The following is a 14,536-nucleotide window of genomic DNA, read 5'->3' as shown; positions in this document are numbered from 1 at the left end:
CTCCCGTCCTTCGCTGAGGTTCTCTATGTAAAACAGAGCAAACAGGTGCTCATATGCCCCTCAAAAAACTTCCATAAACTTTTTACAGCCGTTCTCTGAAACAACACAAGGTGGCTGAAACAACAGATTTTAGGAAATCTCTCTGCTATGATACCAGCCCTATCAAGAACAGCGACCAATTCAGGGTTTATTTCTTCCAGTTAGTAAAGGGTGAAAATGCCCCTCTTTCTTTCCCCAAAACCCAGAAAGAAATTGATGGGAAGCAACACTCACTTGCAGTAGCTAATGGGGGCAGACTACCACAAGTTGGGAGGTTCATGAGGTGCACGCCTTGGCTGGGTACCCTATAGCAGATTCCTAACTTTCCTTGACACTTGGCCAGATGGCCCTACTGCTGAACTCTTTGTACTTTGAAGGATTTTAGTCCACTTACTAGTCCATTTTGCCTGGGTCCAATGCCCATCTGTTGCATTTCTCAAGTTTGCCCTTTGAGAACCTTCCCTTGTCCAATTAGACCTTAGAAGTCCAAACCAAAAGCCAAGATTCTACCGTGGAATCTGTCACCAGTGGTACAAGGAGGCCACCAGTGGTAGACTGAGACCACAGATACTGGGATCTGTAACCCGGTAAGTAGGACTATCATGTGTGGGACCAGATTTTCATATTTAAAAAATAGTGCTTAATTGCGTTTGGTTTTGTTGGCGTGACTAGGCTGCATTAGGCTGCAGGGATTAAAAAAGTTCTGTGCATGAGCCCTGCACTTTTTATTTTTCGTTCTGTTTCAGAAAATCATTTTCATTAACTGTAACCCATGATCTCTACTTCCATGTAACAAAATGACATTTCAATAGCTTTCCCGGGAAATGATATTTAGATGTTGCAGCATTGCAGGGCCAGGCAGCTGAGCCTCTTTGAGTATGTTAATGTTATTTATGCAGAAAAGCAGTTCATCATTGGTCTTGTGTTTTGCATTAATAGCACGTATGCTGTGTAGCAAATTATGTATTTAGCAGGCATTGAGAATAATGTGCAAGTGGGTGTTATTTTAAAATGATAATATGACTGGTGCTGTGCAGGAAACATTTCAGTGCTGCCTGTCTGGGTGATGTCATGCTATGAGAATTGTATGCTTTCTTTGACTCAGGCATTATAAAAGATGTTATTTGGAAAGGAGCCAGCAGTCAGCTTTGCACTTTGAATAAACCAGGCTTTATGCTTGGCAGGACTAGCTAGCTACTAGTAATCTGTTGCTTATGCTTTGATTATGCTAAGTCTCTGGATTGATTAACTAACAGTGTGCCTTCTGTGGTCATTATTTTGACATTTGAATAAATTAACAGAATCGAGCTTATCGTCTCATGTCTTTTCGTTAATGTTCATGCCTAAATACATGACTCCAGGATTTCTCCCTTTCCCTAAACTTGACCTCCATGAAATTAATTGTGTTTGGGAGTCAGCACATGTAAACCTTAGGTGTGCTTTTGTTGCAGTTTCACTTAGAATTTTGTGAAATGTTGTATGGGTGTGCTGCCCTCTCACAATCTTAGTTCAGAACTTGGATCGCCACGTCCCATCTTCACTGGTCCCTCTGTGCCATTTCTTCAGCTGAGTTTCTAGGGCTGCTCCAATCCTAAAAGAATGTATGTTATTGAACCTGTATCTCAGACCACACTTGACCAGAGCAGCCTTCATGACACTGATAAACTGGTGAGTAGCCAATGGGCCCTTGTTTTTAGGGATTAGGACACCCTTTTCCATACCTTAATATAGAAACTGGAACTTTTGGGTGACCTTACTGGATACTGAGGGCTCAAGGTCCTTGTTTACATCATCGGGTCACCTTGTGTCCTCTGTCTGTCTGATCTATCTTAGAGTTTGGGATCCAGGGCTCCGTTGTCTTGCTCCAACTGGATGGTCCTCCTTTCAACGGCATGCTGCGTGTCCACTGCCTTTTGATTCCCCCTCAGTGTCCCATACAAGGCCAGTACAGAGGTGTATCCAAAGACCTTCTGCTCCCAAGCGTATGGTCTCACTGACTTTCCCAAAATGCTTTCCAACACTGGGTGGAGATAGCATCTTACTACATCCTCCCCAACTAACCATTAACCCCTCTGCAAAGAACCAGGCTGCTAACTCACCATTAACCTTGTCCTGTGCTGTCAATGTCATTAGCCTGGCGACTATGCTTTTCAATTACGAACATAGAAATTTAGGGGCATATTTACAATGAATTGGCGTAGGGCCGTGGTGCAAGTCTTTCTTCTGCGCTGCCCTACACCGGTTATGAAAGGGCAGGAATGCACCATATTTACCAGTTCTGGTGCATTCCTGTGTTTTCAGCTAGCGCCCAGGCTCAATTTAGTACCTAGCGCTAACACAGGCACACTTGCACCATGGTGCAAAGGTGTCGCTGCTGTTGGCGGGATTGTTTTTGTGCCTGGCGCATATGGAGAAAGTATATATTTATTATTCCTAATGCAACATCTGTGTACCTTGAAGATATCTATGTATATCCTCAAGGTACATATATGTGGAGTTAGCTGTAGAAAATCAATACTTACCTTTTGACATTACATATTCGACAGTTTGTCTTCGATATTTACATACCACATTTCAGATTCGATAGTTTGTCTTCGATATTTACATACAACATTTCAGATTTGATATAGTTTGTGTTCGATATTTATATACCACATTTCATATTCGATATAGTTTGTCTTCGATATTTACATACCACATTTCAGATTCAATAGTTTGTCTTTGATATTTACATACCACATTTCAGATTCAATAGTTTGCCTTCGATATTTACATACCATATTTCAGATTCAATAGTTTGTGTTCGATATTTACACACCACATTTCAGATTCGATATAGTTTGTGTTCGATATTTACATACCACATTTCAGATTCAATAGTTTGTCTTCGATATTTAAATACCACATTTCAGATTCAATAGTTTGTCTTCAATATTTACATACCACATTTCATATTCAATATAGTTTGTCTTCGATATTTACATACCACATTTCAGATTCGATAGTTTGTCTTCGTTATTTACATACCACATTTCAGATTTGATATAGTTTGTGTTCGATATTTACATACCACATTTCATATTCGATACAGTTTGTCTTCAATATTTACATACCACATTTCATATTCAATAGTTTGTCTTTGATATTTACATGCCACATTTCATATTCAATATAGTTTGTCTTCGATATTTACATAACACATTTCAGATTCGATAGTTTGCCTTCAATATTTACATACCATATTTCAGATTCAATAGTTTGTCTTCGATATTTACATACCACATTTCATATTCGATATAGTTTGTGTTCGATATTTACATACCACATTTCAGATTCAATAGTTTGTCTTCGATATTTACATGCCACATTTCATATTCAATATAGTTTGTCTTTGATATTTACATACCACATTTCAGATTAGATAGTTTGTCTTCGATATTTACATACCACATTGCATATTCGATATAGTTGGGCTTCGATACTTACATACCACATTTCAGATTCGATGATTCGATAGTTTGTCTTCGATATTTACATACCACATTTGATATTCGATACAGTTGGTCTTCGATATTTACATACCACATTTCAGATTCTATAGTTTGTCTTCGATATTTACATGCCACATTTCATATTCATTATAGTTTGTCTTTGATATTTACATATCACATTTCAGATTCGATAGTTTGTCTTCGATATTTACACAGTGCTTAATTTGTGCTTGTTGTTTCTGGTGCATAGCACCGGCATGCGGGCCGGCGCCTATTTGTCTGCCTCAAGCATTTACTGCGAGCAAAAGACACAAATGGGAAAGACGGAGGAAGGAAAAAACGAAAAAGCATCACAATGGGAGAAAACAGAAAGCTGCAACAGTGAGCTGAAGGGACAGAGAGTGCCTTTAAATGGACTGAAGAGGCCCGATAAGGTTTCAGAATTACACTGCCTCAGTATTCCGTGTTCACACATTGAATTACAGCAGCCATGTGTTTAAGGGAAGGGCTTTGAGCACCGGCACCTTCTTATTTACAAATTAAGCACTGTATTTACATACCACAATATTCTGTCTTCTATAGTCAGGGGGCACCCCCTCCCTGAGGCATGGCCAGTGTTTTGCTTCCCCTCGTTGTGAGGTCACTTCCCGAAGGGTGCACGAGCATCCTCCAGTTACTCTGGGGTCTTCCTCGTGTTTTCTGTATCAGTCCTTTTCCCTCTCACTGAGCACATCTTGCTTAGTCATTATCTATGGTATGATTAGTGATGTCAGCGGAAGTCAGTTCAGATCAAGAAGTTTATTGTGGGTTGATTAAAAACACGTGATATTGTAACAAAACATCACATGTAAAATAATCTATCACATAAACATCAAATGGTTTAAAAAATAGGGTGTCTTCAATTGATAAACCAAATATTGGTTTAAAGTTCCTCACGTCAACTTCAGTTAAAAATAAGAAAGAATTCCCCAAGAGCAAATACTGTGTGCAAAAGGAAGATGCTGGTGTTATAACCCTCTTCTCTACACACATGGGATGGGGCTGCATCCATTTATTTAAATTAATTCGGTGTCATCAGCAGCAGGCCTTCTAACCTGAGCGGCAAAACCCGAGAGTCCTTGTGGGAAAGAAGCCCTACGTCTCCTGCAGTTGGTGCGAGACTCCCTACACGGAAGAGTTTCCACATTTTCTATTTTTCACCCTTTCACGATTCTTGCAGTGAACTTAGCAAGTCTCTCCAAATACCTTAGAATAAAAGCCCTCAGAAATATAGGCAGCTTTCGCCATGTACTTGTTCATTACTTGCACAACTGACTAAATATTTGTCTTGAAAAATATGTTTTTGCTGGCCAGTCCCTCGCCCCACATTTCTGCTCCCACCACGGGGGCTGGGGGCAGAGCTCGAAGTAATTAAAGTTCATTACCAGATGGTTCTTTCAAGTGTTCAATCTGCTTATGACCAAGTTGAATGTTCAGTACCCCAGTTTTTACTCGCCCTCTGTATCCAGTGGCAATGGGCATAGACCACACCCTCTACGCTGGGACCACCGCCAAACTCCAAAATCGCCTGCAACGCATTCAAAACGCCTCGGCCCGCCTCATCCTCGACGTACCCCGCAACAGCCATATCTCCGCACACCTGAGACACACTGCATTGGCTCCCAGTCAGCAAAAGGATCACCTTTCGACTTCTCACCCACGCACACAAAGCCCTCCACAACAAGGGACCGGAATACCTCAAACGACGCCTCAGCTTCTACGTCCCCACCCGCCTCCTCCGTTCCTCTGGCCTCGCGCTCGCTGCCGTCCCTCGCATCCGCCGCTCCACGGCGGGTGGGAGGTCTTTCTCCTTCCTGGCAGCCAAGACCTGGAACTCCCTCCCCACCAGCCTCTGGACCACCCAGGACCACTCCGCATTCCGGAGACTCCTAAAAACCTGGCTTTTCGAGCAGCAGTAACACGCCCCCCTTTCCCCTAGCGCCTTGAGACCCGCACGGGTGAGTAGCGCGCTTTATAAATGTTAATGATTTGATAGATGTGTTTTCTTAGACTGGACCTGGCCAAGCCTTAGGCCGCCCTGATGTTCGCAAAGATCCCACAGCCCAGATATCCCAAGGTCTGCATGGCTCCTCGGTAGCGATGCAGCAGTGTCTGCTTCGTCTGTGGCCTTTTCAATGGGAAGCAGTGCTTAATTTGTACTTGTTGTTTCCGGTGCTGAGCACCGGCACTCATTTTTGAGGGTCAGGGCTTATTCTTCTGCCTCAAGCATATGCTGCGAGCAAAAGACACAAATGGGAAAGACGGAGGAACAGAAAAACGAAAAAGCGTCACAAAGGGAGAAACCAGAAAGCTGCAAGAGTGAGCTGAAGGGGCAGGGAATGGCTGTAAATGGATTGAAGAGGCCAGAGATTGCTTCAGGATTACGCTGCCTCAGTATTCTGTGTTTGAACATTTAATTGCAGCAGCCGCGTGTTTAAGTGGAGGGCTTTGGGCACCGGCACCTTTTTATTGACAAATTAAGCACTGATGAGAAGTACATCCGTGCAATGCTTTGCATCACTATCCACCCCGTGACTGCCTCTACAAAAAGCTGACGTCCTATTTACAACAATGTGATGGAGGCATTTGTTTTGGTCCTGCTGCTGTGGAAGCCACAAGCGTTGTTTCCACTTATGTTGCAAATATTGGTGGAGTCTTTATTTTCTTTCCCGCTATCCTAGCATTGTTGATAAGACCAAGGGAGGAAATTCAAGGTGTGGTGTTAGGAGAGTACCTGGATGTGATGGCCGGTGGGTGTACATGTGAGTGTGGTCCCTAATATTTCGTTAAATGAAGATTTTGCAGAGCCTAAAATTAAAAAAATATTGATTTTATTACAATCAGGACGGCTAATATTATCCCATCAAGCTAAGAACACATGCTTTCCAAGAAAGTGAAAAGTTTTTGTGGGCCCCACATCAAAAACTTTGTGGGGCTCCAAATGTCAAGAGTGCCTGTTTCAAAATTTTAAAAAAACATTGAAGAATAGAGAAAACATTACGGGGTATATTTACTAAGTTTTAGGGCCGTGTTTGTGTCACAAACGTAATGCAAATCAAAGCTAAACCTTTTTTTACTAAGTTACTTTCCAGCGCTAAACTTGTATAGCGCTGGAAAATCATTCAAAAGTAGTGCAAAGAGGCGCATAGAGCAGCTCTGCATTACTTAGCACCAAGGGGGAGTACCATCGGTGGTTCATGGGCGTTCCCACGCAAGCACCCAAGGTTTCTGATGCTAAACCCCATTTACTCAAGAGTAGACAAGGTTTAGCATCAGAAATTAACGCCCCCTTGAACCAGGCGCAAACATGGAGAAATGCATTCATTTCTCCTTTATTTTGCAACTGTACAGCACACATGCAAGGTGGGAAAAGTTTCTAGGTTACTCTAAGCATAATATTTTGAACTGGACGGGTACCCTTCTACTACAAACCTATGTTAGTCTCACGTAGACATCCTTGCACTGTGGTGCAAAGCTGTGTACGTGTCGCACAGCAGCACATTTCAGCACCGGCGCTAGGGAGAGGGGACCAGAATGGCGTATCGCTGTAAATATGGTGCTCTTCGGGTCTCTCCTTCTCACCAGCACAGATTTTATGGCCGCTGCGCTGCTTGGGAATGTAGTAAATCGGGGCTGACAGCTCCAGCATCTGATGCTGCCTAATGGTTTTAACCTTTTCCTACCTCATCATGAACAAACAGGCTTGCTTCAATATATATACTGTATATATATATATATACGTATATATATATATATATACTCAAAATGTATAAATAGATTTTGCAACACAAGCACGAGCATGGGGTGCAGGTCTCCCTCTGTCCTCCTACTTGTGGCAGCCCTGACCATGTCATGTAAGTGTAAGGTGCAGAAGCTGGAAGGATAGTTGTTGGAGGGTCATGTTTATAAAGTCGGTTCTCAGAAGAGGATGAGGCCATGGGGAGTAGTGGTGCTGAGGGTTTTGTTCCAAGGCTCCTAGGGGCACATGTACGACCGTCAGATTTTGTGATTCACAAATTGCGATTCTTAACGACTCACAAATTGTGAGTTGCAAAAACTGATGTACAACACTGTCTGAGACACTGTTTGCAATTCCCAATTAGGTTGCAAGGGACCTTGCTCATTAATTCATGAGGCAGGTTGCAAATTGCGACTCATTAGAAATGACTGGCACTCACAGGGATGGTGGCCTGCTGGGGTCAGTAGACCACCATGTTTGTGACTACATTTTAAATAAAGCAGTTTTTTTTAAATGCACCCTGTTTTCCCCAAAGGAAAATGGAATGCTTTTCAAACAAAAAAATGAAAAGTTTTGTTTTCATTTTTTAAGAGTAGGCAGTGGTCCTTAGGACCACTGCTTGCTCTGAAAAAAAGTTGGCGCCCCCATTCACAAAAGGAAGGGGGTCCCTTGGGGATCCCTTCCGCGTTTGCAAATCACTTACTTTCAATTTGAAATTGGTGGTATTCTGCTAAAGTTTTGTGACTGCATTCTGGTTGCAAAACATTCATACATGGTCCTGCGAGTCCCTATTAGGAAGGAACACCCTTGGCACACTCATTCCTAATATCAAATCGCAAAGACAAAATGTGATTCAGTAACAAGTTAATGAGTCGCATTTTGCCTTTGATACTTGGTAAAAAGCCTTTTTCTGATCTCAAGTGGCCAATGGGTTGTTAGCGACTGGAAAATGTTTTGTACATCTGGCCCCACGGGAAGTTTTCAGATCTTTGTCTGCTGTGCAGTGTAGTTGTAAAGAAAGAAGACGTCAGCTGGCTCGAACCATGTATAGGTGTTCTAAGAGTCTGGAAAGTTCTGAATGTCTACTGTTGTGCAGTTGTAAATCTGCAGTTCAGGAAAAGCTTTCCTAATATTAGCCTTCAAGTCTATAATAAAATCAGGCTGTTTTTAACAGTAGGGGTATAAAGTCTGCATCTACCACACAGTTGTGGAGGGTGACTGGGCAAAGTGGTAGGGTGGGGGCAATAAACATTTTTTTTTAAAAAACTTACCTTAAGCTCAGTGCCGCGCTCGGGGTAGGAACCCCCCACTGCACTCCAGACACAGGCTCCCAGCCAGCCCGGCGGCCAATCATGAATCTGCTCTGAGCATCATTATGATTGGCTGGAGAACCCTGGCTGGGCGCTCCATGGCAGACTGGGAGGCTAGGCCTGCTGTCTCCAACCCGGCAACACAGTGCTGGTGGGTTGCCGGGTTGGAGAGAGCCCTGTATGCATGTGTGTTTGGTCAGCCCGAGACGGCCGGCCAAACATACATGTATACTGAGGGAGTGCATCGCCCATGGCCTTATTATCGTTTTATTTTTAAAGGTGTGCAGCTGCTGCTGGTGGGGGGGGGGGCAATTTTCCTCTGCCATAGCGGAGGAGCAGCCCCTGATCCCACAGGAACTCCAGTGTAGGACAGCCCCTTCCCATGGTTATAGCGTTTGGTGCCTCGAGGGGCGCCTTTTTGGTGCTGTAAACGATAAAGCAGTTGCAAAAGAAGGCAGCAGACCAGAGAATAAAGTCTAATCCTCTCTCTCTCCCACTGACATTTTGCTAAACGCGGATCTCAGAAAAACAGTATTTCTTGCTCCATTAGTAAAGCATTGCTTTTCATGACAAGCGGCAAATTGTTCCTCTGACATTTAGGTGAAATCTGCAGGGCGTGAAAAGTCCAATTAATCAGCACACGGAGAAGTGTGCTTCAGTTTTACAGAGGGTGCAAGCTAAACTTCCAAAGACTCTGCACTCCCAAAGCCCCACCACAGGTCCAGTTAAAGAACTAAGGCCGGACTTCCAGTTTTTAAATGAAGTGCGGCGAGCAAGCTGAGTCTCAGCCTGGCACGTGACAGGCTCTAGCGCCGCCCTGGAGGCCTCTTGGGGCACAGCCCAGTTGGCAGACCTACTGGGCGTGGGGAGGGGGTGTTACAATAGAGTAATCTGAATCTCATAACGGGGCAGCAACCCTGCAGAGAAAAGCACAGCGCTCTAATTCAGTAGTTCCCAGCCTGTGGTCCGGGGTCCCCTGGGGGTCCGCAAAGCCTCTTCAGGGGGTCCGCAACTGCTTGGAAAGTTAAATAACATTAACAGATTAGGTCCCCAGCTTTCAGTAATAACTCAATTGTGAGTCCCCAGATTCCAATAATGATTCAGTGGGGGTCCCCGGGTTCCAGTAATGATAATGTAGGGGTCCAAAGAAGTGAAAAGGTTGGGAACCACTGCTCTAATTGATCAGGAAGACTGATAGATTCCCTGCTCAAATATTCCACATTTTGAACATCTGTATCAGGATCCGTGCAGCTCTCACATAAATTCTACAGTGGTGCACAGAAACGCTCCCCAAATTTATATCTTTATTATTAAGTAACCAGTGTCATCACCAGTGAAAAACCTGGAATCAACTACTTTCAACCTGCTTTTGCCACACATTTCAAAAGTGAATAAAAGACAATTATTTCCACCTTTCAACTTTAAATATGGGTGTGTGGTTGATGCAAAATAAGTGTGGTTTTTTTTTTATATTATGAACAGCACAGCTAGTTCAAAAATCACTTTTCTTTCATTTTTTTGAAAAGTGATATTTGTGGATAAAGATTTCTACGGTTAAATCTTTGCACCTCAATGTGCATCTTTCTATATACAATGACAAGGACTGAAATATAGTTGCTCCATTCTGCCCCGCTACAAAAATGGTTCTAATGGATTTGCTCTGATTTTTTGCATCAATAAATAACCTCTATGACATGATTTCAGATCTGCAATTAAAAATGTTTTTATTTTTATGGCCTAGAGAATATAGGGGCATATCTATGGAACAGTGGCACAGTGCAGCGCGGCAATTTAACTAGCAGTGCTGCGCCACTGGGTAAGGGCAGGAATGCATACTGGCATAAAGGCATACTGTGCATTCCTGACTTTCCCCCCTGCGCTGGCACACAATAAGCTGCCTAGCGCCAACGCAGGCACCCTCGCACCGTAGTGCAAGGGTGTCTGTGTTGCAGGAATGATTGTTTTTGTGCAGGAAGGGACACCTTCCTGCACAGAAACAATCCATGGAGCCATTTCCTATGTGTGCTGCAGAATGCAGCACACATAGAAAGATGAAGTTACAAGGAGAAATAGAGATATTTCTCCTTGTTATGCCTCTCCTCAGGAGGCATATCTTTTTGGCTCATTCCCAGGTTTACAAGGCCTTTTAAATCTGGGAATGCGTAAAAAACCATGGGAGTTGCATGGGAGCACCCATGCAACGCCCATGGAACATCTTGCTTGAGCATAGTAAGGGAGCGCAGCTATTTGTACTGCGTTGCCTTACTCCAGATTTTTGGAGTTACTCAAATTGGCTTTGCGTGGCTTCAAAAATGTGGCTTAGAGCTTTGCGTCAGGAATGTACCATGTTGTGTGCTGCAAACATGACGCAACCCTCTCATAAATACGCTTTACAGTGTGTAGCTTTGGTGGAGATACATTGACACAGAGCAAAAATCAAACGTTGATCATCTATTCTTAATTGACGGTAATAACATCAGCCATTTAGTTTCTGTTTCTGAGCCTCTTAAGTCTAGTATCCTGAAGGTCTCAATGAATAGGTCCCGAGTGTTTATGTTTATTGCCTTGTAAAGTTGGCAGGGAGGAACATAAAATGAATCAATTTTCACTGTTGCCCTGATAATGAGTGCCCTAGAGGGGTATTTGTTATTTATCACACCAGATAAATTCTGATTACATGTGATTCGAAATTTGTTGAGTGTGATAAATTGCACCTATTGTGAATCTTTGGGCAGTACCATGTGGCTTGTGGTTCTAACCTCACCAAAATCTACAGGCTACAGTAAACACCATACTGTTTCCCCTGTGAAACTCTGTCAGGTTTGAGCAACCTTTACACAGGGTTGAAAAACTCTGGCCGACTTATAATCAGGGCTCTAGGCTGGATCAAGGAGGGTGGGTAGGAGTTAGAACAGAGCCTAATAAACCTGATTCAACCTGTCCTTAAAAGTAGGGAAAGTGAGGCAAAATAAGAACAAAAGAGATGGAAAAATAGAGCAGTGGGACAGGATGAAATGGGGAAAGAAAATGGGTAAAACGTGAGAGATGAAAGAGAAAGGGAATGCAAAAAGGAAGGGAAGAAATCTATAACAGAAGGAAGCCTGGATGAGAAGAACTGAAATGAGAAAGAAACAGAAAACAGAAAGGAAACAATAGATAGAATGAAGTAAGAGATGTAACAGCAAGAGTGAAAGAAAAGAGAAGGAAACACTAAAAATGAAGATGTAGGGGGGTGGTTATAAGAAAGGTAAAAGCTAGGGACTGGAACATATGAAGGTTGCAAACAGAACAACGAAAATGGAAGGAGAAAGGAATTGATGGGTGACTGGATAAAGCCAATAACAGAAAAGCTGAACAATGGAAAAAAGAGCCTGAGTGAGAGAGCATAAAAGAGCAAGAGCCAAAAGGGGGAGAGCGATGGAGCTATTCAGTGCAGGGTGGATGAGTCGATGACATAGTGGCCAAGTTGCAGAAGGATGAGTGAGAGATGGCATGGAAAAGAGAAATTGCAGAATGGAGAGGGATACGTTTCATGCATGGGAGAGGAGTGAGGGAAGAGACAGGAGCTTGTGTCAGCTGAAGGGAAATTTGGGAAGATGCCATGAAATGAAAAGAAAAAGGGGTAGTGACTAAAATGGCAGCTTGGTAGAAGAGGCTGGCAGATGCATGTGAGAATGAGAGAGATAAAAAAAACAAAATGACAAGGGTCATTAAAGAGGACAACAGGAACTGAGGGAGACCAAAGCAATAGATGTAATTCTGTGATACCATTCCAGCAATGGAAACAGCCACAGCATCACTCCTAATGATTGCACGTAGCGTGGCACTCTGCTGGTCCCTAGCATCAGCATGTCTGCACCGCCCAACACAACTTAATCTGCTGCCTTTCCCCTATTCACCCCACGGTCCAGGAGCTCTGGTCTGCAGCAGCTTCTGTAGGACATCTTGTGCCTGGACAGGCTCAGTAGGTGTCACATGAGTCCCTGCCTTTGATGCTTCTGATGTCTCCCATATTTTCCCATTTGTTAGTTGTCTTTTATTTTCTATTACAGTAATTGAACATGTAAATTGAACTCTAACCATCCAAACCCAAACATCCATCATTTTACTTATGACTTAAACAAGTGATCTTTCCCCAACCAGGCTTTAACCAGCTGATAGACAGAGTCTCATAGGCAATGGGCTCTTTGGTCACCTAATAATCCAGAGGATAATTGTAGCAAAGAAAAGGAAGAGGAAAGTCACCACATCAGCCAGCAGGGGGAGCAGCCCTTGGAACCTTTGACTATTATGAGGACATTGCCCAAAAAGTAAGCTTCAAACATTGACACAATTGTATCAGCAGTAGAGATACCACACATTTAAGAATATCTCTAAAGGTCCTCGAATCCCAGAGTTCAACAGACTCCCATTGAACCAGAAATGGCAGTGGCTGAAAGAAGTGTTCAAGGGATACATTTACTTCCTAGTCTAAGGAAGAGTTACTACATAACCTGGCTACGGAATAAATGACAACTGCAAGAAATTGGATTATTAGTTGAGGGGGTTAAGAACACTCCCCAGGAATAATAACAACCCCTGTCAGGGTAAACCCTTAACCTAAGCTCAACCCCCTGGAAGTTATGGCACAGAGCAGACAGGATTACCTTAAAGGCAACGTGTAAAGTTTTTATGCAGTGCTAAAACAGTAATAAAGTAAAGATGCTAAACAATCAAAATCTCCAAATGTATTCGAAAAATACAATATCATTTAATAAACAAAATGACATTAAAATCCCAACAGGCAGAATCAGGGATGTGTATTTTGAAAGTTTTAAGTAGAAATAGCCCCAAGAAGCACAAAGTACCAACAATAGTCAGTAGTCGCAGTAGAACAGGACCTAAGCACAATTTGATGTTGACTCTGAGCGTGGATCAGAAATACTAACCATGCTCGTCCTGTTCAAAGATATGACTTTACCTTCTGACCTTAGTCCTTTGAGTCCCAAACCAACACAGAGGTACACTTCTAGAGCCTCGAAGGACCTCAGAGGAGGCAGTTAGAGGCTCACAGGGTACAGGCAAAGGCCCACAGAAAGATATAAGCCAGTTGTCACTGATCAGCTGGCCTGTTGCAGGGAAAGGCCTCTAGATTGTTGTGTCTCTATAGCTAAAAAAAGTCAGCCTTATGACCCTTGCAGTCCACTTCTATGCCCTGGGCCCAAGTAGGAGAGGAGTCCCACTTAGTCTTCTAGAGTCTTGTCAGGTTTCTGACAGCAGGTTCAGTCATCTACTGATCTTCTACAAGTCCAGGAGTGTTCAGCCGAGGGAGCCTGCAGGTGCCATAATTATGTCTGGCACTAGCTGCTGAGTTGGAATGACCCCTGGGGACACCCTAACCAATGGAGTAAAAGTTCTCAGGGCTACTCCTACCAACTTTGGGTATTTTCAAGATGGCCCAAGGCTTCGGCCACACTAAGCCTGGTCTGTGAGGGCTGGATGTGTGAGTGGGGAACTATGGTAATCTGGGTCCCCTCCCATCGCTAATACTAAAATCCAGCTTCAGTCAGGCCCTGTACCCCCAACAAACATAGAGATAGAAGTCTGGTCAAAATCAAAGCTCAGCTTTCAGTAACCAACAGTGGATAAAAGTTGATTCATAAACGTAAACGTACACATTTGTGTAAGTTTACAATTGTTTGCTATTCACAAAGGTAATTTACAAGCAGTATATTTACAACTGCAGAGTTCCCCCACACATAAATAGATAGGACAGTCCTATCTTTTTGAGTGTTGGAACTCTGTATTTGCATAGATACTACTCATGAAATACCTTTGAGAATAGCAACGAATCCTAAACTTACATAAAAGGGTAAGTTTACCTTTGTGAATCAGGCTCAAAACATTTGTCATTCTTTGAAGTGCAGCAGCGGCTGGTG

This window comes from Pleurodeles waltl, chromosome 11 (genome assembly GCF_031143425.1).
Source record: "Pleurodeles waltl isolate 20211129_DDA chromosome 11, aPleWal1.hap1.20221129, whole genome shotgun sequence".
Lineage (NCBI taxonomy): Eukaryota > Metazoa > Chordata > Amphibia > Caudata > Salamandridae > Pleurodeles > Pleurodeles waltl.
This window is presented reverse-complemented; position numbering follows the sequence as displayed.